We start from the raw sequence: 10380 nt of genomic DNA, 5'->3' as shown, positions 1-10380 counted from the left end.
ATTTGAAACTGCTACACACTTCCATTGATCCAAGAATTGCCAGACTAGCTCGATTTCACCAAGCTGTTCATCAGATTGGACCTCCTGGGGCCTACAACGTTGTTCGCATTCATGAGGGGAATGCATTCCGTAAATGATGTTTATAAGGACATCCTGGACCGGTTCATGCTAAGCTTCTAGATGATATTTTAATATTTTTGAGGACCCCAAGCAGCACAAACATCACTTTCAAGTAGTGCTGCAATGGTTAAGGCAATTGTACACCAAGTTGGAGAAGTGTGAATTTGATAAGACAACAACAGAGTGATTTGGGTGTCTGATCATGCTTGCAAGTTTATCCAAGCAGGTGGTCCCAATCAGTGCCCTTCTTAAAAGGGGACATACTTCACATGGACCACCTTCACCTCCTCATTCATACACCTACTGTTGACTTGACATGCATTAGGTCAACACTCAGGAATTCAATATCATGCTGTTAGGCGGGAGGGCATGAAAATTGTATACATGCACACAAGCTACACATACAAAACTAAGGGTCTACACATATACACAAACACGCACTTCAGTAGTAGCTGTGTGTTAACACTAGGGGGTGCTTGGGGGTACTTGGTGTCCTGGGTGGAGGCAAACCTGGGGGGAAAGCCAGGAGGAGGCAGAGTGGAAGAGCAGGGCTGGAGGAGCAAGCCGAGGAGAGAGAGAAAACTGGCCAGAAAGCCGGGCTGGGGAGTGACAAGCCAGGGCAGAAGGTGGTGGAGCAATGAGCTAGGGCAGAAGCCAGGAGGCAGTGGAGCGGAGAAGGAAGAGCTGGGAACAGTAGAGGCAGTAGAGTAGGTAGGGATGAGGTCAGAGGCAATAGAGAAGGTAGGGACAGAGCGGAGGCAGCAGAAATGGTGGAGATGGGGAGAGAGAGAGGTGGTAGAGCAGTAAACTGAGAGCAGGCAGCAGAGGAAAGGTGGAGGAAGAAGCTCGAGAGGTCAGGAGGAGAGGAAGCTGAGCCAGGGAGAGAAAGCTGGGAGGTCAGGAGGTGAAGGAGTGGAGCCAGGGGATAAAGCTGGGAGATCGGGAGGTCAGGAGCAGAGGAAGCTGAGCCGGGGAGAGAAAGCTGGGGTGACGGAAAAAGCTGGGAGATCAGGAGGTCAGGAGTGGAGCCAGGGAAGAAAGCCAGGAGACAGGTCAGGGGTTAGAGAGAGTTGGGAGGCAAAAGGCTGGAGGAGGCAGGAGACTGTGGGGATTAAAATATCAGAGAGCTGGGATGCCAAGAGGTGGCAGAGGAACTGGGGAAGAAGCCAGGATCAGAGGGCAAGCTGGGGCAGAAGCCAGGAGGCAGCAGAGTGGCAGAGGTAGGGGAGGTGGAGACGGCACCAGAGGCAGTAGAGTGGAGGAGAGAAAGCTGGAAGGAGCCAGAGGATAGAGAGGGTAGAGCTGGGAGGCAGCAGGGCAGAGGAGATGGGGAGGCAGAGAAGCAAAGGTGTGGGGCTGGGGGAGAAAGCTGGGAGTCGAGCTGGGGCCAGGAGATGGCAAGGAAGATGGGAGGCAGTGGAGGTAAAAGCTGGGAGGAGCAGAGGATCTGAGGGTTAGAAGACAGGGTAGGAGAACTGGTAAGAAAGTTGGGGGGCAAGTCTGAAGGTTAAAGCAGAGAGCTGGGAGGCACAGGGAGAGAGCCGGGACGGAGGTCAGAGGCAGCAGAGAAATGGGGGTGTTGGAGGCAGCAGAGAGGGAGCTGAGATGAGAGACAGAGATGGGATGAACGTCAGAGGGGAAGAGAGCAGAGATTGGAGAAGGGTCGGGAGGTCAGTAAGACAAAACCCAATTTGGGGTTCCAAAATAACAGTTTTATTAAACAGGCAACAAACTTATTGGTTCCCACACACACACACAATGGTAGCAGGAGAGGAAAGGCTTAATGGAGGGATTGAGATCAAGGTGTGCAGAGACAGAACTCAGGTCCCTTGCTTGGGGGAAGAAAGTGGGTGATGGCTACCTATCCAGGCTCTGAGTTGACCCTTAATGGCCAGTTGAGGTCTCCTCCAGTGAGGTGTTGTCCAGAGGGGGTTGTCAGCATGGCCTCTGGGTGGATAGGTGATGTGGCATAGTGCTGGTCCAGATGGAGAGGGCGTCCCAAGGAGGTCACATTCTACCACCCCTTTTATAGAGGTGGGCTACGTGTGACTCCAATGGGAAGGACATGCCCAGGCAAGGGCCAGTCTTGCTCAGATGAGGTAATGCGGTTCCAGGTGTCCTTACTGTCCAGTGGGATACAATGGTGGAGGTGCTGGTTTCTGTTCTGTTCTTTGTTTATATATTTCTGGTTTCCTGGGGGGCCTTTATCTTTTAAATATTGGGTTTTGTCTCTTCTCTGGTCCTGGGAGTAGGTCTGTGGTTTCAGGGAGAGTCAATGCAAGATGGTGGTCTGGTCATTAAGCAGGAGTTATTTTTAGGCCTGCTATCATTATATCTCAAGCACTCTTATTCACTCTCATTCATCCAGGAACCAATTTACATAGGAGCGGTAGGTATGAGTCACAGTTGCAACACAGTTACAATAGGGTATGGCTGGGCAGGGGACACAAAATGGAGACTTGCCATTACAAGATGGAAACTTGCCATTACAAGATGGAGACTTTACATTACTTTGGTTAACTTATAGGAACAGGCCTAAATCATACAATATCAATGTAAAACAGTAAATATTAATACAGACATAATAGGAATACAGTATAAAACAGTAAAAATCAATACAAAAATAACAGAACACTATTTACAATATAAAAAGGGGCTTGTCACAATAATGGACTAGAAGAACTTAGCTTATCCATGACAACTTATAACTACTTATAAGGAATAGAGAGGGCAGAGAAAGAGTTAGAAATGGTTGGGGAAGAGAAGGGAATGTATTTTTAAATTAAAAAAAAAGAAAAACTGGGGTTTTGTTACACTACTTTTCTAGGAAGCTGACTCCTGCCAGGTGCAATTATAATATCCTGGACTGGGAGCTTCTAGCAATCAAGGCAGCATTCAAAGAATTGCAGTACCATTTAGAGTGGTCTTGGTTCCCAATGCAGGTACTAACCAACCATAAAAATCAGAAATTCCTGCAAACTACCAAGAATCTCAATCAGACACAGATCTAATGGTCTCTGTTCTTAACCCAGTTTAATTTCACCATCACCTACCACCCCAGCACCAAAAACAGTGAGGGAGTGTTCTATCCTGGAAAGATAAACATTCAGAACTTCTTCCCACAACTAACTGCATGGTCCTAAATCCAAGAAATTTTATCAGGACCACAGTAAGCAAGAACCAGCTTGTTTGGTGTTGGTGACATGGCTCCATTCTCTGATTTCCAAAGATCCATTGGCCTCTCAAGTCCAACAGGACTTGGAAGGGGCAGAATCATCCTCTGCATCAAATTTCCATTTTTGTGATGGGCTTCTTTGGTACAAGGGCCGTCTGTACATCTCAGAGGGATAACTACAGGTCAGAGTCCTACAGAAGTGCCATGATACTCCACTTGCAGGGCACTTTGGGCTTGCCAAAACCACCAGCCTAGTCCTTCAAAGTTTCTGGTGGTCCTAACTTCAGCAGAGTGTGCAGAGCTATGTTGCCTCCTGTGGATTTTGTGCTCGCACCAAGACCCCATGTACAAAGCCACTGGGCCTCCTGCAGCCACTACTAACATGGGACCAACCTTGGCTTATGGTATCTGTTGATTTTATTACAGACCTGCTCCTTACTCTTAGTCACTCATGCCTCTGCAAGTCAAGGTTCTTTTTTTTCTAATTAGGTGTTCCACCCTGTTTTAATTTCCTGCTTTCCCATCCCTCCCACACACCAGTCACAGCTGATCTATTTACACATCTCCACCAGATCTAAGGGGGATGAAAAGAGCACCTGGAAGCTACCCTTGAGGAGCCGGGAGTAGGTATAAAGCAGAGGTGGACAAAATGGTGGATCCAGCCTGTGGCCAGACTCCATTTCCCAGCAGCTCCTGCCCATGTCACTCTGGCCAGTTTCCATAGAGACTCTAGCAGTGGCGGGCCATGATTGCATGGGGCCAGGGTTTCCATGGAGATTATCCCCAGCATGGCTGGCAGGGCGCATGACTGGGCAGAGAGCTGATCTGGGGCTGGAGCTTGGATCTTGTGGTGAAAGCATGGTCTGGAGCTGGGGCAAAGCTGGGATCTGCTGCCTACGCACCCTTGCCCGGGGCATGCAGGCAGTAGATCACAGTTCTGTCCTGGCTTCAGACCACGCTGTCACTGCCGCAAGCACCCAGTCCTGGAGTAGCTCCACAGCCAGCCGTGTACCCTGACGGGCGCTGCTGGGGCTGGTCTCCATGGAAACCCTGACCCTGTCACATCCCTGCCACTGCTGGGGTCTCCATGGAAACTGGCTGCAGCAACACTGGCAGGTGCTGCTGGGAAATGGGGTTCCCTGTGGGCCCGATCCAGCTCATAGGCCAGACTTTGCCCACCGCTGGTGTAAAGCCTCTGCATGGCACCAGTGCAACTAGATCAGTAGCACTCAACCCCCTGAGCAGGTCCCACTTAGTTCTAGGGCTGCTTTTAAGGAGCTCTTTACCTAGTCCCTGCTGCACAAAATGGTTTCAATCTCTGGCTAGCTCTTGTTCTTGTGATTTCTCGGTTGCCTGTTCTGCATTCCTGCCCATATACCTGGCCCCTGAACCACACATAGCTTCTGATAACCCTCTGGCTCAGCATGTGGCCCCCTGTTTGACCTTGGCTCAGTCCCTGACATCCACTTCTGGCACCTCCTCCGGCTTGGTTTGTGAGCTCTGGTTTGACTTTGGCTTTCCCTCAGACAACAGACACTGGTAAGGCCCCCCCAGCTTTATCCACTAGGCTTAACAATTCTGTGGACCCTGGCACCTTCCCCTCCTGCTCCCAATAAAAGCAGATGTGACTGGCTGATCGTGTGCTTTTTTTGACTAATTTGCTTCACTTGCTTACGTTTTGAATGGGGGCATCAACTGTCAGGTCAGGAAAGGCTGTCAGCTGGTGGTCATTAAAAGAATTAAGTTTATATTAGGAAGAGAAATATCTGAGAGGGAGAATGTACTGTCTGGATTTGGAAAAAGTTGCATTTGGTTGCCCTCCTGTTATAGGAAAAAGAATATTTATCTTATGTACAAGTCCTTTGCTGAAAAAGGAAAGTTTTTAGCTATTTCTGCTGTAACAGGCTTTTCAGGATTTTTTTCACTGTTTAGCCCTAAAGAAGAGTGATGCATCTGGAAAGAAAGAACCCCCAGCACACCAGAGGCTGGGCAATGCTAACCTGACCAGCACTACAAATGAAAGGGATCTGGGGGTAACTATAGACCCCAGCATGAATGTGAGCCAGCAGTGCGACGCAGTAACTGCTAGGGCCAATAAAACTCTAGCATGCATCAATCAATGCATCTCCAGTAAAACCAAAGAAGTGATTCTCCCACTTTACTCAACATTGGTGCGGCTGCAGCTGGAGTATTGAGTCCAGTTCTGGGCACCGCACTTCAACAAGGATGTGCTAAAGCTCGAGAGGGTCCAGAGAAGAGCCACCTGTTTGATTAGCGACTTGCATGGCAAGCCATATAAGGAGAGGCTGAGGGACCTCAGACTGAAAAAAGGAAGTCTGAGAGGGGACCTGATTGTGACTATCAGAGGCGAACATCAGGGGCCCAGTGAACAACTGTTCACTAGGGTGCCCTGCGGGAAAACTAGAAACAACGGCCACAAACTGCTGGAAAATAATTTCAGGCTGAACATTAGGAAAATCTTCTTCACAACCAGGGTGTCCAGACTATGGAACAAGCTCCCCCAGAGGTGGTGCAATCAAATACCCTAGAGGTCTTCAAGAAAAGACTGGACGGTCAACTGGCTGGGGTCACCTGACCACCCAGATGTCTTTCCTGCTCATGCAGGGGGCTGGACCCAATGATCCTTTGGGGTCCTTTCCAACCCTTCCAGGCTGTACTTACTTACATTAGGAAGACTCTTTACTTATCTTTTTACTGGCATAGAGGACAGTGAAGTGATCGTTCATACCTGGCTGAGAGAAGAATCCTGATTCCTTGTTTTTACCTGAAGTTGAAAGGCTTTCTTATACTTGGCATTTTTTTCCCCACCCAGGCAGCCCTTTAGTCTAGGGACGAAGTAGCAGCCCACTTATATTCTGGCTCATTTTGCATTAACAAAAATAGATCTCTTGAATTAAACATCATTCTCTAAATCAAAGCTTGTGGAAACAAAGCCAGGATGTCAAAAAGCTCTGTGGATGTCATTACAGTTTTCCAGACCTTGAAAGTAGTGGCAAAGCCCCTGATTAGGGCAATAGAAGCAGCATTGGCCCCTTCATAAAAGGAATGGTTGGTTCTTGGGGCAAGAAACATCCTTCCATTTCCAAAGACTAATAACAGTAACCTGTCTCTGATTCAACCTTGGGTATGGACAGAGAAGGACTAGAAAATGTAAAAGGGATAGAGACCTTTCATGTGAGTGAGAGCTCAAATGTAATGGGTTGAATTTGTTTTTTTAAATTTGTTTAAATTTGCATGGTAAGTGCGTGTGTATGCTCAGTTACCACCCCGCAGCTGTTGCACAGTAAAGCCCTGCTCCTTTTAATTTGCTAGAATTTGTTTCATTTGTCTATACCTTTTCTGGAAATTACAGAAACTATGCGTGTATGTAGGGATATTAATAAACCTTAGCAGAAAATCACTGAATTCCTTCATTCACTAATTACTTGATTGGGGAAGTGGCTGAGTGTGATTTTCTTCCATGATTGTCTTATCTGTGGGTTCAAAGATGGCTGATGAAGCTGATGTGGGATCAACAGACTCTGGTTGAGTATAGACTGAGAAAGTGAGAGAATTTGCAAAGGAACACAAAACAAATTAGATGGATGTCTCATTGAAATTCAAACTCCCTTACTGAATGCCTTGGAAAACTTCAGCCAATGTGCTTCTCTTGGTTTCAAGGTAAAACAGTGAAATGCTGAGTGATAATGCAATTGATAGCAGCAGCAGGTTGTCACGCACTATGTGAACCAGCCACTGGACAGGATAAGACCTACACACGACCAGCTGGTTTCACAACTATTGATGCTGAGAGAGGAATGTTTTCAATTAGGTTCCATTCCCAGTTCGGAATGAGAGCATGCTGTACTTCTCACAGCCTCTTCTGCATCTGTGCCCTTGAACTGGTCCCTCCTGCTCTATCACTGTTTCTGTCTCAGTCCTAGTCCTCTCCATCACTCCTTTGACCTGGCTTCTTGGTTTTGACCCAGTTATGGTTTCCATACCCAGTCAATCCCAATCTTCATCTCTGGGTTTCCTAGTCCAATCTGAGTCTTCTTGCCCAGCCAGGCCCTGTCCCTACACTTTGCGTTCCTTATCTAACCTTCAACTCTCTCTCTGCTCTGTCAGTCACAATCTTCTTCCTCAATACAATATCCTTCCATCCCACAGCTAACCAGTCTCCCCTGCTTTGGTTCCTAGTCCCAGACTCTGTGTTGGGGCTATTCATTCCAGCACTTCTATTCCAGGTTCCTCATCTGATTTCAGCCTGCTTGCCCCAGTGTTCTTGTCCAGCCAGTCCCAGTGCAAAGGTTGAAAGTACTTACTGTGCATAACTGAAATTCAAGGGTTAAATTGCATTGTAATAGAACTCTGACCACCCATATGTGCAAACTGCAATTTTTTTGCAACTTGTTGGATGGATTGCTAAAATGCTCGTAAGCATTCTGAAAATGACCAGATATTCACTTAAGTTCACATAGATGCTGACATGAGAATTGCATGAGTTATACTCACAGCTGTGCACTTGTGGCTTCTCATATTCTGGCCACGAGTGACTGGTTTTCCTTCTGCTTTTGATCCTGGTAGAACTTCCTATTTTTCACAGATTTCATGGATTTCTAGGTTCGTAAAGGACCTATTAGATCATCCAGTCAGACCCCCTGTGGAGTCCGCAGAGTCTGATCCTCTTTTGTTGTGTACTTCAGACATTGCACCAACTGTTGACCTTTTCTGAAGCAGGGACTTTAGTTTGTTTGATCAGAGTAACAAGACAATTATGTCCACAAGAAAAATCACATTTTCTCTGTCAAAAATTTCATGCAAAACAAGTGCCTCCTCTGGACGAGGGCAAGTGACTCAGTGTCCTTTTCCCTTGTCATTCCAGCCTGCCCTCTATTGGGCTCTTACAAGGAGCATACTGGCTGAGCGTGGGTTTCTTTCCAGGTAAGCACTCCATATACCCCATCCGTTTCACCTTTTCTGCTTGTGTGCATGTATGTTTTCTGTTCAAGTGTCACCCCTCATGGAGAGTAGGGATAAGCCACTTCAAAAGAGAAGGGGGAAGCTGCTGTTCAGGGATGGCATCAGCTCTTATGGTGCAATTGTTACCTGTGCATGAGTGACTCCAACCTTCATTTAATTTCATCCCCTGGCCAAAATTAGGGTGATTTAGCTCAGTTGTATTGCTACAGACTCACACACATCACAGTTACAGCATAACAGTGTCTGTGCAGTCCAGTGTAGCCCTGGCAGCTTCCTCTTTTTCCTTTTGAAGCTGCTACAAACATATGATTGTCTATTCCCTTAGTAAACTATTGTGTTCTTTGTTCCTTGTCATTTTAGGATGTTTTTGTACCTAATGCTTACCTGTTTGTGGCACAGTCAACAAGAAGAGCAGACTGAAGTAACCTTCTCTCTCATTTAACTGTCTCTTCATTTTTCCTCAGTTCTTATATCCAGACCTACCCACTTGCCCCTGAAGACCCTTTTTTCTTGAATACAGGCAGTCCTCAGACTTACAACACAAGTGGTTTCTGAAAACTATGTCTTAATTTGAAACGTTGTAACTCAGAACCGATTTTCCCATAGGAAGCAATGTTATAAATGGGGGGGTGGTTCCTGAACCAAGGGCCAATACCCTATTTTCACCAAAAATAACCCAGAATTTTGTACTCAATCAATTATAGAGGAGTAATATAGCTACACCAATGTGTTTATATTGTAAATAGCAATCATATTGATTTGGTAGGACTTTTTTGAGGTGACTTTGCTGGACTTTTTGAAGGGCTCTTGATTGGATTTTTTGAAGGGTTCTTGTCTGGAGTCTTCTCAGGAGTCTTGGCTGAAGTTTGTTTGCTTTCTTAAAGAAAATGTCCAAGGAAGTTTGGACAGATGTTCTCCAGGGAGATGGGCAACGCAGTGAACTTGTTCGCTGGCATGGAGTTGCATTGAATCAAGCATTGTAAAGTCAAAACTGATGTCAGAAAATTGAAACAGGGTGTCAATTTATAAACATTGTGAGTGTGAAGTGTTATAACGTGAAACGTATGTTGAGCAGATATCCTTGGGGTAATCTCTTACACCTTAAACTCATAACCACCCAAAGATTATCACCAAACTTATATTTGTACAGTTGCAACTAATTCCCTTCAGCTAGTCTGAATGAATTTAGCATGGATAAATTATTATGGCTTCACAAGCTTTGTATTTTATTTAAGGTTGCATGATTTGATTAAAGCAGAACTAACATTCTTGAAAGATAAGTCACAGCTGTCTACAGTTCTTCACAGTTCACTGCAGAACTAAGATGTATTTTTCTCTTGATAAGGAACAGTACTGTCATTGGTCACACTGATGGAGGCTAACACTGAAATATCAGACAGTCTGATGTCACTTTGTGTTGGAGTTGCTTCATGAAGCCAACAGCTTGAAGATCTGACTGTGCATCTAAAGGTAAATCAAATGGAAAAGACAGCTTTTAGTAAGCAACTTTATTTTTGCAAACAACTACAATGAACAGGAAAGTACAGGAGAGTTTCAGCCACTGGGTGAATTAATACCGTATTTTCTTTAAATATAAGATTACTATGAATAGAAGATGAACCCCCAATAAGAAGATTCTATACCTGGACATATGATAAATTCGTATAATTTTCCAGGTATAGAATCTAATTATTGGATGTTTGCCTTGAATTTGTCCCCTTCTCACTGTTACAGCATGGAAAAATCAATCTGGGGGGTCTGGTATCCCCCCTTGCCTGCTGCCTCCCTCAGGTTCTTTCCCCTGCAACCACTTCCCCCCACTCCTTGCTGTCAGGCCCTGCTCTCTCTGAGCACATGGGAGTAAGGGGCAAGCTGAAAACACTGACCTTGAAATAAACACGCCTGTGTTAGTTTGCATATAGGCAAATTACTACAGGTACCCATAGACTAGTTCAGAATTGTTTATTTTTACCATTCCCCCCTTTTTTTTAAAACTGCTTCAAGCTTTAGTTCAGGTACTCTATAACCACACTTTTAAGCACAACCCTTGTACTAATATATATCAGGAAGAATATATGCATTGAATATATATATATATATAT

Source organism: Gavialis gangeticus, unplaced genomic scaffold (genome assembly GCF_001723915.1).
Source record: "Gavialis gangeticus isolate Ggan-Ray unplaced genomic scaffold, GavGan_comp1, whole genome shotgun sequence".
Classification (NCBI taxonomy): Eukaryota; Metazoa; Chordata; order Crocodylia; family Gavialidae; genus Gavialis; species Gavialis gangeticus.
This window is presented reverse-complemented; position numbering follows the sequence as displayed.